The sequence below is a fragment of the Apis mellifera genome, linkage group LG5 (assembly GCF_003254395.2).
Source record: "Apis mellifera strain DH4 linkage group LG5, Amel_HAv3.1, whole genome shotgun sequence".
NCBI classification, from domain to species: domain Eukaryota; kingdom Metazoa; phylum Arthropoda; class Insecta; order Hymenoptera; family Apidae; genus Apis; species Apis mellifera.
Window position 1 is genome coordinate 6,891,676 of NC_037642.1, and position 12,446 is coordinate 6,904,121.

Genomic DNA, 12,446 nt, shown 5'->3' on the forward strand with positions numbered 1-12,446 from the left:
GGTCTTGTGCATAATTAGCAGGCAAGAGTTGCGACACGCGCCGATGATCGCGCCCCCGCATAAGTGTACCGTTGTGCACATTTTTTACCCCCTTACGAGAAGAAATTTCCTCCTTTATTAGTTATTTTTGTGATGATAAGTGACGATTCAATTTTAAATCTTGTTTTTTGTGCCGGAGATGTCACTAAGTTTCGATTGATATTAAATGTCGTCGGAAACGATATATTATTTCGATAATCAATGATAAATAAAATTTTTCAGGAGTTGTAGAGGATTCGAAAAGTTTCACAATTTTATAATGATATATAATTAAATTAAAAATACGAGCTCCATATCTCAATTTCAAATACTTAAATTTTTTAAAGATCTTCTTCATCTTCTTCTTCAATTGATTGAAATCTTATTATCACTAATTTTGATTGATATTAAATATTATCGGACTGGAAACGATATATTTCAATAATCAATGATAAATAAAATTTTCCAAGATTCAAGAGGATTCACAAAAAGTTTCACAATTTTATAACGATGTATAACTAAGAATACGAGTTCCATATCTCAAATACTAAAATTTCTCAAAGATCTTCGTCGCACATTTTCCAATTGATTGAAATCTTATTATCACTAATTCTATATTATGTCCGAGATATCACTAAATTTCGATTGATATTAAATATTATCGGAAACGATATATTATTATTTCGATAATCAATGATAAATAAAATTTTTCAAGATTCAAAAGGATTCGAAAAGTTTCACAATTTTATAATGATGTATAATCCAGTTCCACATCTCAAATACTAAAATTTCTCAAAGATCTTCGTCGCCACAATTTCCCAATTGATTGAAATCTTATTATCGTTAATTATATAATATTATATAATATATAATAATTATATAATAATAATCCATATTATGTCCGAGATATCACTAAATTTTGATTGATATTAAACGTCATAGGAAATGATATATTATTATTTCAATAATCAATGATAAATAAAATTTTCCAAGACTCAAGAGAATTCGAAAAGTTTCACAATTTTACAATATATAATTAAGAATACGAATTCCATATCTCAAATACTAAAATTTCTCAAAGATCTTCGTCGCCACAATTTTTCAATTGATTGAAATCTTATTATCTTATTATAATTCCGTATTATGCCGGAGATATCACTAAATTTCGATTGATATTAAATATCATCGGAAAAGATATATTACTATTTCAATAATCAATGATAAATAAAATTTTCCAAGAGAACTCAAGAGGATTCGAAAAAATAATTAAATTAAGAATACGAGTTTTATAATAATAATCTCCAAAGAATTTCAAATACTTAAATTTCTCTTCTTCGTCGCCACAAATTCTGCTCCACAATCTCCCAATTGATCTACCAATAACGCGTGAAATCGATCCGCCCGCTTGATTACCGTTCACGTTCATTAGTTGAATTCATTGTGCTCGATATAATCATAATCATCACCTTGCTCCCCTTTAATGTTTCGCTGCCTGTGTCGCGTCACGTGGATCCGCCCTAACCCTTTCGCCGCACAGAAACGCGTCCTCCTTGTTCAACCAGCTTCCAAGAGGAGCCGTGTACCAGCTCGATCCTGGCACTGTTCCCTACCACCATCCCCCGCCATACATCCTGGTAAGTCTCGTGTGGTACGAGTTTATGGTACGTGCTTAGTTGCGGCTCGGTACCATCGTGCCCTATTTTCGGCAAGATTTACTTTATAGGAGGTATAAAGGAACAAGAGAGCGTCACGTTCCCCTGCTAATAGGATTACATATTTTTCGGGAGGGAGGGAGGGACGGGGAACTCGTGGATGGATGAATGGATGGAGGGAAGACGAAAGAAGAATTTTGTCATCGTTGATGCGGTAGAAATAACGAGATGAGTGAGATTCTGTTTGTCTTATTGCTCGGCTTTCAAAAGCTTGGGTATTTAGAGATACTTATATTTAATCAAAATTGAAAAGACAGTTAAAGTAAAGTATATAAATGTAAATGTATGCAAATGTAAGAGACGATGATAAAATGGAGGGAGAAGTTTAATAATTGATTTTCCTCGGATATCGGGGAGAATATGTATGAATTAGAGTGTGGTGAAAGACACGTGTGGCCATGATTTGATAATAAAAATTTGGAATGAGGTTACTGGTGCAAGTTTATAAGCTGGTTCTATCTATATTACAGTATCTATTACTTCCAGTTTCCAGATATTCCTTTCGTATATCCATTGGAGGGATGAAAGAAGAAGCAAATTCAGTCGAATAATTCTTCTCTTCTGAGATTTTGGGGTCTTTTTTTGGATTCCTCGATCCTTTATTAAATGCTATTTTTGTATTTAAAGCATCTAAGATCTTTTTAGATATAAAGTTTGGATTTTCCAGATCTTATTGATACGATTAATTCTTTGAATTATATTAAAATCTTATATTTCTAATCAGATCTAATATTATTATTGAAAAATTAAATGAAATATTCTTCCACGAAAAAAATAATGTTTCGAGATTACGAGATATTTCTAACTTTTGTTTAACTTATTCTTGAATTTTTAGGAACACATTAGTGAGATTTCAAACTTTTGACCAGTATATCTCCTGATTTCTAAAGTATCTCTCTTATTTGCATTCGAACAGGAAAAAAGTGATCAAAAATCGAGGTCGATATTTTATTGCCAGCCAGTAAATGTAACAATGAGTATTCTTCTTCCGAACTACGTTTTTCGAATCACAATGCTCCCCATGAATAATAATAAATCGATCCTATTATCGACGAATTATTTACCTCCAATCTCTAATTAAAATAATCATCTTTAAAAACTTTATGTTTCACAAAGATTAATTTATTACACGTATTCATTCTTCCTTAATTATTTGGCAAAATTTTAGTTATGCAAACAAGCGATAATACAAATGAAATATTCATTTTGCTGATTACGAAAGAAAATACAATAAATTTTTAGTAAGTAAAAATTACAAGAATATAAATATGACGGCCAATTTGTGAATCAATTGTGAATCAAATTGTATACATGGCAGTTTAGTTCAATTGTGCAAGAGGGTCCAGGGTCAGCTATTAGAACAGTGAAATGAACAGTGGTGGGGGTATACTACGCGTCGACCTTGAGTGGCAATTGATTTTGGACAGAATATAACGTATCCCATCGCTAACTACTTATCTACTCGAGAAATCAGTATAAATTATATCGATTAAATTTTAATATAATCATCTAAAAGGATTCATCGAGTTCTTTCTCTTCTACGTTCTTTTTTTTTCTCTTCGTAAAAATTATACTTTCAACTTTAACAAAAATCTTACCACGTATGATGCTTCTGATTCAATTCGTCAGAATTCATTCCCACATTCGATAACTGGAGTAGTAGCTATAGTAACGATAATATTGGCGATCCTACATTGCCACGAATTAATTAGACATGCCCTCCCTTAATGAAGTGCATACCTTGCAATGGGGGCGTAATCATCCTGGAATATCCTGGAAATATCCTCTAATAGATCGATACGTTTTGCGTTTCGAGTCCTCACAGAAGAAATTGTGAATTTGCACGAGTGGTATTATCAACTCTTTGATTAAATTATTTGATCGATTTAATAGAAAAGTATGTCTTTATCGTTTTAATGATGAACAATTGAAGGAACAAATTTTTGAACGAATTAAAGTAAATATTTAAAGTTGGTGTTGGGGCTTGTTCTTTCTCCAAAGATGATTATATAACGTTTTAGATGTATCTCTTGCTTAAAATGAACAACATTTTCTTGAATGGTTGTACGTACAATGATACTACTACTTTCATCCTTGGTTGCAAAATAAAGGATATCTCGTGGGTAAAATGCTTAAGGGTATACAACAGAATGCATACAGATTACTTTATCCACGTTTAACTTACATGTACAATTCGAGAAAATGTCCTCGCTTTTTCCTCATCATCGTGGATAGAGATATTCGAAGCAAGTGTGCGGAAATCTCGAATCCACGAGAAAAGAGTTCTCTATTTTACTTAATCTCCTGAATACAAAATAAACAAAATAATCTCCTTTTTTTTTCATTTTCTTCCTCTTGATTAATCCAATAATATATTCAAGAAATGGAGAAGAAATTGTTGTTTGAAATAGAAAAAATTTTGAAAAAATTCTTGAAATATTTTAAAATAATTTAATCAGTTTTAAAAATTTCAATAAAAATTCTTCTATAAATTAGAGGATTTAAATTATTCGAGAATTTATCAAAGTTCGAGTCGAATTCAAAACCTTGCAGTGAAAGGGATGGTGGATTTATTTCCACCAATTTTTGGGAAAATTAAAAAAAAAACTTCTTATATCAATGATCTTATATCAATGATTGCTTTCGTTTAAAATTAAAAAGAAAATATACTGATTAATTGAATAAATACAGTTTAACAAAATATATAGATTTTTGATTCAATTTTCGCACAAAATAATACATTTTATCAAAGTTACATCGAAGAGAAAATATTTCAAAAATAAATCCACATCTCTTTAAATTTTGTGAAATTTGCGATTCGACCATCTTCTCTGAAATCAGAAATTCGGTCTCCAGACTCGCAGTTAGAAATCTTGAAACAGTTAAAAACCGGGGAAAAAATATTCATGGAATTCTTGTAATTTGTTTTCTCCTGCTAGCTCCTCGATAATATATCCATCGAGTTATTAAACTCGAATCGTGGCCACGAAGAAAAATCGAGCTGGATGGGAAAACGGGTATCAAAGTTTTTAGGGCTGATCTCCCGACGAACCTTTCAGAATACTCTTGCTAAATCGATCTCGGCCAAGGAAATAAATAATCTGGCCTGGGATAAGCATAAAAACCAATGTCGAACTCGTCTCAAGTTTTAGGAAAAAAATAGGGGCTGCCAAAATTGTCTTTGGCTAACTTTAGAACTATTAAATTCATTTCTGAGATATTATAACTTTATTGTATAATTTTAATAATTAAAAAAAGAAAATTCATTTAATGAGATTCATCGAAGATGAACAAACATTAGAAATATATTTAAGAATATTTTCACACTGGTTTGCAATTTTAAAAAGGATGTTATAAAAGTAAAACTATGAAAAATAATCAGAATGATCAAAATTTATCTGCCATCCGTTCGAATTTATTCCTTTTCCTCGAAACTCTTTCACATCTCGTTCCTTTCGCCAGATGAGAAATCTATATTCAAAGATTCCACTCATCTTGCAGACTATTCTCATAAAATTTCAAATCTAGAATTTTCTCCCCACACCGTTGTTATTAAAAATCGTCGTCAAAGATCAAGTCGAAGGAGGGGTTGAGAAGAAAAGATGGAAGATGGAAGATAGAAGGCGTTCCACCAACAGAGAAAAGTGGAAATTTGTCTTTCACGCGGGAATTATTTACACGGTGTGCAAGGCGTGCAACGAGGGATAAGATTTTTCGAGACTAGACGAAGGGTTTAAACGTTAATCTCGCTCCCTCCCGGAGTGGAATTTCATTGGACAGGTGGGACACTGAGACGAGCTTAACCGCGGACGCATAACAAATTGGCTTGGTTTCCTGATTATGTGCGAAGCGGCCGGGAATCAACTTCACTGCGATGCTATTATCGATTATAAACGTTAATTTGTTCCACGTTGACGTGAAGAGACTCAGCTCGAGATAATTACGCGAATTCTCCAACGTTTCGATCGTTGATTTAATTTAGATTTAGAATTTGGGATGGAAAGATGGAGAGATAGATTTTGTTGTGGGATATCGCAGAGTGGAAAGTATTAAGTGGATTATTATATATTTATGTTGAATTGTTTGAACATTTATTTCTTTTTTTAATTCGGATATGAATGATTTTATTATTTTAGAAGAAATTTTGAAAATTTTGCGTCTCAAGCTATTTAAAAATTAATTAACTTTCTTCGCGAATTTTTAAATCGAGGGGTTTATTGATTGGAGTAAAATATAAATAGATTGTGTTATTATTTTTGGATGGATTTTTAAGTGTTGGTAGATAAGTTGTAATTTATTTTCAGAGATATTTGTCAATATTATATTTGTAAAATATTATAGACTATGTATACAGGGATATATAAAAGTTTCTTGAAATAAGTTTATCTTTATTTCTCGTGATATACGTTATTCACGATGAACGTTCGAAAATGTTTCGATACGTGGGTATAATAACGCGTGGTTTAAAGTCGATACGATATATTCCATATCGGAGACAATAATTCGAACACCTTGAACTTTTCGAATTGGGGGGCCACTTCATTCGTCGACTCTCGTTTCCCCTCGTCAGAGATTTTTCTCGCAAATGTCAAAGTGATTTTAATTAAAATTCAACACCTCTAACTGGATGCTAACCCGGCAATTACACGAGATAATTGAACGTTTGATGCTTGAAAAAAAAAAAAAAAAGAAGAAAAAAGAAAAAAATGGAGAAAAGGTGAGATCCAACGCAAATAGACACACCACTGTCCACGAAAATTGTGCCAAGAAAACAAGGATGGAGAACGTTTTTCAATCGAAGAACGTTCTAGATAGATCCCATCGATTTCACGAAAATTGCTCTGCCTCCAAGATTTTTCTTTTCTTTTTTTTTTTTTTTTTTTTCACTTCAAACAGGATAAATTGGGTAATTTTTGCGATAAAGCGATGGATATTTGTGTACTTTGGAATACTTTGAACTAGAGGATAGAAATTGGTTGTAAATTGAACGAAGAAGAACGTTTTAAAAGTCAATTATAGAAAGTAAATTAGTTTTGAAGCAGTTTAATGCTCGTACGTGTTTTTTTTTTTTTATGGTATGATATTTTTTTTCTAAAATAGAAAAAATAATATTGAGGATTTTTCAATGGAATAAACGTTGTTTATATTTTTAACAGAATAATATATATTTTAGTAGTCTTCGAACCTTTTAAATAAAGGGTAATTGATAATATTTTATGATAAAAATTGAATATTTTCTTATGATATTAAAAAATTTTAGTATGATTTTTCAGAATATAATAAATAAATATAACAAAATATATATATTAAGAATATTTGTTTTATATTATTATATATATATTACTATCTATTATATTAATTATAAGAGGCTTCTTAGGCAAGTGATCAGAGTGTTTGATTGCTAATCTAAGAGTCTCGGGTTCAAATCTCGATTAGAACGTTTTTAGATTTTTTATATGGAAATTTCAAAATTTCTAGAGAAATTTGTTATTGGATTCTCCATTTAATGATACTTTCCTCTAAACTAGTATTTAATTATAAATTAAAAAAAATTCTGAATGATCTAAATTTCAGAATTACAATTCTAAAATTAAAAATAATAAAAAAAATACAAAAATACAAAAGTATTGTATAAAAATAAAAAAAAAAATTAAAAAGGAATAATAAAAATTTTGAGTAAAAAAAGGAAATAACAATAAAAGATTTTCTTAATTTAAAAAATTAATGAATAAGATAATCAACATCATGTAACTCTTAGCAAATGATGAATGAAACATCTATTGAATTGGGCATTCATTGTATTCAACTCACGAAACAAAGCAATCCTTTGTTAATAACAAACGTCACTAAATTTCACACGACACTAAAGCGTGCATTAATGAGACACGTTTCGATTGGGTCAAAAAAGAGGGTGTGTGCATTTGGCTAAGTTCCAAATTGCTCAATATTCAACAACAGCGCGAAATGTCGCAGTTTTGGATGAATTGGTGGCAAAATTATAGCGAAGAGAAAGAAAGGAATAAAATATGAGTATTATAGCAAAAAAAAAAAAAAAAGAAAAATTGAGATTTTGGTCGATGATGGAAATGTCATATTTAAAGTAACGTCATTGTGATCACAAATATTAGCTCAAATTCTCATGAATCATCAGGTCTTTCCTTTTTCTCTTATCATTCGTGAAACGTTGTCGGTAATTTTTCATGATTAACTCTCGACACGTCTGGCTTTAAAGAAAAGTCGTGGTCGTATTGTCAGCAAAATTTTCTCTTTTTTGGGATGAAAGAATACACGTATATTTAAAAGCGTGATCTATATATTTTTCATAAAAGAATATTAAATTCAGTAATATTTAATACGTTTATATTATAATAATAAAATATATATATATAATTAAAAAGAAAATATTCTAAATTATTACAAATATCGACAAGTCTCTTCTTTTAATTAAAACTAGAACAAAATTCTAAAAGATTTTTCGTTTTACATGCCTTACCCTATGTGTGTACATAATATCTTTTTCATTTGTGAAAGTTTATTCAACGTTTCCTAAAAAACGTGCAAAAACAATTCTTCCTTAATCAAACAAAAATCCTTTATTCACGGACAAATCCTTCGATCGTTTTTTTTTTTTTTTTTTTCATCTGAAAAATTATCGAGAAATCGAACGAAACATTTATATCACGAGTTCATACCTCGATATTTTTGTATTCGTGCAAGCGAGGTTGGTTTAAACGGATCAGCTGATCCACCTTGTCACGGTGTACATTTTTTACCCGTTCGTAAATTTTTTCCTTTAATCTCGTGGTAGCTCTCGGTGCATATTAAATTGAAATGAAAAAAATCAGAGTTATTTTTATACAGTAAAAAAAATAAAGAAAAAAATATCCCTTACTACGAACAATTAATTACACTCCAACCCAAATTATTATTCGATAATTTATAAGATTGATTAAAATAATTTCAGATATTACTTATATAGAAACACGATACCAAAAAGTTATCGAAGGCAAAAAAAAAAAAAAAAAAAAAAATTTCTGCTTCCATAAGTTTCGTTCCGCTCTAATACATACGCGTATAAAACATTCACGTTTCTCTTTCTTTCCCTCCTTTTTTTCCCTTCTTGTTCTCTATCCCCTTCTCCTTTTTTCTTCATTTGCCTGCACAACTGTCAGTAATCGATATCGCGTTTCATCGATGCTGCAGTCAACGTTTTATCATCCTGTTCTGCAATGTAAAAAGGGCGTGGGCGAATTTTGGACAAACAAAAAAGTGTCAAATGCAAATTCTTCCCCTCTTTCCTCCCTCTTTCTCTCTCTCTCTCTCTCTCTCCCCTTTCCCGATGCTTTGTGCATCTTTCAGGGCGCACGTTTGCACACGTGATTTCCGCGTTACGATCCTCGATTTCATCGTGATTTCATTGCCTGGAAGCGTGCCGTTCTTCTCACTTTGTTTTTCTTTCTTTTTTTTTTCCGCGTGTTTGGGGAAAGGGATGGAAGACAAAGTTTACTTTGTAGAAAAAAAAAAAGAAAAAAAAAACAAAAAACGCGTCGAAAAGTGTGGGACGCGTGGGTGGAAAGGGTGTTGCTTTTTTTATTTGCAGAATAATTTGCGAGTGATTGTAATGTTTATCAAAGGGATGAATTCAATATTAGAGAGGATGAATGAGGCGGAATGAATGGCGAAAGAACGAATGGAATTAAAAGTTAAATCCTATTCAATTTTGCTTTTTTATATTAATATTTTTATTTCGTGAAAGGCAAACCGCACCGATTGATCCGACGTTAAAATTTATTTAAGAAAAAAATTATTTTTATGTTTTCCTTTACCGAGCCAATGATTGTCAATATTTTTGCAAGCCATTGCATACGTAATTTTATTATCGCATTATCCATAAAAGAAAATGATGGGACAATTTTCGACGCTTTTTCGATTTGATTTGTCAAAAATTGATCAATCGTTTTCTTTTTCTTTTTACATCTAAATTTCATCCTTGCATATTTCCTACTCCTAAATTAATCCTACAAATTTTATTTTTTACTAAAATTGCCTCTTAATAATATTTCGATTCTTTTCTTTTCCTATTTAAATATCACAAAATGTATCGATTCCAAACATTTGTTCGATACATTTCTACACAACTATTTAAAAAACATCCCTTATTTATCGATCATATAACTAAATAAAAACGAGAAGACGATAAATAGAATTGGAAAAGTCGAGAAAGCTAGAGAAAAAGAAAGAGAGAGAAGAAATAAAATTGATATTCCTTGCGATACAACTTCTCGAAAATATCTCGACAAAGTTGGAAGGCGTTAATTCAGTTGCGTTCTGTTTCCTTTCGCTCGATTTTCATTCCCGAACTAATCGAGTATCCTCTCGAGCGAACAGCCCTCGAACGTAACAAGCCTTACTTGTCAACAAATTCCCGATGCGGCCGCCCCGCCGTGGCCTGTGCACATCGGCCATCCCCACGCGACGATGGCCACTTCGATCGGGCGACACGAATTATTACGGGCGTCGCGCATGAGAATCGGAATCGAGGCTACGAGAATTCCTTCCACACCTTCTCAAGGATCCCGGAACCCGGTTTCTCGAGTTACTGGGTTACTGACCGGCGTCCGGGGGTTGGAACGGGACGTGTTAATCGAGAAAGGGATAGCGGAGTGATCAGGCGAGGAACGATTTTAACGAACGAATTATTTTTTCCATTCCACGTTCCGATACAATTTATTGGTAATTTTTCTGCGCGAATATATTTCGAAAGAAATACTTAATTTTAAGCATAAAGAAGAAACGTATCCACGAATCGGATATAATCTTTTTAATAGTTTGTTCGAAATTTTTTTTTTTAGTTTGTTTGGTATTTCTTAATAATAGAGGTGACAAGGAAATGGAGAATCCCAGGATTTGAGAGTGATGAACGAAACTCACTAAATAAGAATATTGTCTAAAGAAACCAATATAGTAACCAATTCTAACACCTCAAAGTTTCACGCCGCCTCGAATACACGCCTTTCTCGCTACTGCTCCTTTACTTCCTCTATCACGCTCCTCTTCCATTCTTCCTTTCCTTTCCTCCTTTCCTTTTATCAGCAAAATCGAGAATAGGCGTATAGAAAAAAATGTAGAACGATATAAAAAGGAGAGAGAGAGAGAGAAAGAACGAACCTTGACGTACGTATGGAAGGGAGTGGAAAGGAAAAAAAGAGATAGCAGAGACAAAAAGACGAAGAATGAAGGGGGAAAAAAGGAAGACGGGCAGAGAGAGGGAGAGGAAGAAAAACGTGGAAGGAATTTCGAGGTTGAGCGAGAAGGAGAGAAATAACGAGGATATTCCTCCACGGTTCTCCACCTAGAAGTATAGCGCTCGTTCCAGAGAGCTAGGTGGTGGGGGTAGAGCGAGGAGAGGGGATAAAGCCCTGCAGTGCGGCGCGGTCGATACAACTCCCACCTCTGTCACGTTTTCCCCCCCCACCAGCGGCCCTTTTTCCGATCCCTCTTCACCCTGATCCATACCATCGTCCGTTCTTTCTTCGTTTCCTCGTTCCTTCGATCCTCCCTCCCTCTCTCTCTCTCCAATCTCTCTCGATCGTAATATAACTCCGTCATGGCCATTCGACGCTATTCGACGACTCGTTTCTCTCTCTCTTTTTCCCTCGTACGGAGGGGGTGAAGGTGCTGATTAGTATGAGCGCCATCTAGGCGATTTCACGTGCTACGGCTGGCCGTTGCACCGAGCCGCGGAAAAGAAGGTCGAAAACGAAAAGTCCTGCGACCAACAATGCCTATATCTGTTATCTCACCTATTTTTCGTCCGTGTGTTTGTACTTTATCTTCATCGTTTCCCTCCCCTCCCCCTCCTTTTTAAATTTTTTCCTTTCGTTTCTATAATTGCGTTTTCTCTCTCTCGTTCCGTGATATCGAAGCAATCGACGTTGGCTTATCGCGGGGAAGGGGTTGGGTGGGGATCCGAGATCGGGTTTAAAGAGACGACAGAAACGGGGGATCGAGTTATTCTCGACCAGGTTATCGATACGAAGCGGACAATCGGTGCTATTAATGGCCTCTGAAGAAGGAAAGGGAAGAAAGAGGTGGCGATTATTTGAATAAATTGGCCCGGTTGATCGTGACCCGAATGCGTCGCGTGCGAATTTCGATTCGCAGACCTTCCTATCTTTCTCGGATGTTAATTAATATCTGATCCAATTTCATTTACGCGTTTCAACTCTTTTTTTTTTGTTACGATAACATAGATCGGACGTTGCACGTTCGAATGATTTGCGAATCGTGATTCGATGATCAGGCCAAGTAATCGGATCCTTTTGATGGTTATATTCGAATGGATATTGAAAATTATATTGAATCCAATAAGATAGTTAATTATTTCCTTAATTCTTAACGATTTCGGTAGAAATTATTCTCTTGTTGAAACTATATTTTTTTTAAGAGATATAAAAATTTATTCAATTTGGAAAATCGAAGGGAAATTTTCCTCGAGTTTAATAATCATATTATTAAAATCATTGCCAGGAAAGAATAATACTCTTTTCGTATCCAATCTTCTCCTCTTCTTAAATTTATCCTTAAATCAAAAGATGGAAAATCCTTCGTCGAAGAATGTGAAACATTTCAATCGGGCTGCCCTCTCGGAAAGGTGAGAAGATATCAAAGGGCATGGCGATCTTTGCAAATCGAGGACCTTCGACCCGTGAAATC

General features: G+C 33.3%; 1 protein-coding gene, 1 long non-coding RNA gene and 1 other non-coding gene across 11 annotated transcripts in view; 2 read left to right on the top strand and 1 right to left on the bottom strand.

The window, feature by feature from the left end:
* LOC107964422 overlaps positions 1 to 12,446 on the bottom strand; it is a 45,747-nt gene that overhangs the window by 11,461 nt on the left and 21,840 nt on the right. The window lies entirely within an intron of this gene.
* LOC411083 (sodium/potassium-transporting ATPase subunit alpha) overlaps positions 1 to 12,446 on the top strand; it is a 118,549-nt gene that overhangs the window by 8,169 nt on the left and 97,934 nt on the right. The window lies entirely within an intron of this gene.
* Mir6044 (microRNA 6044) lies at positions 7,084 to 7,161 on the top strand. The gene has a single exon (NR_127318.1). It is a non-coding gene; the product is annotated as a microRNA 6044 (primary transcript).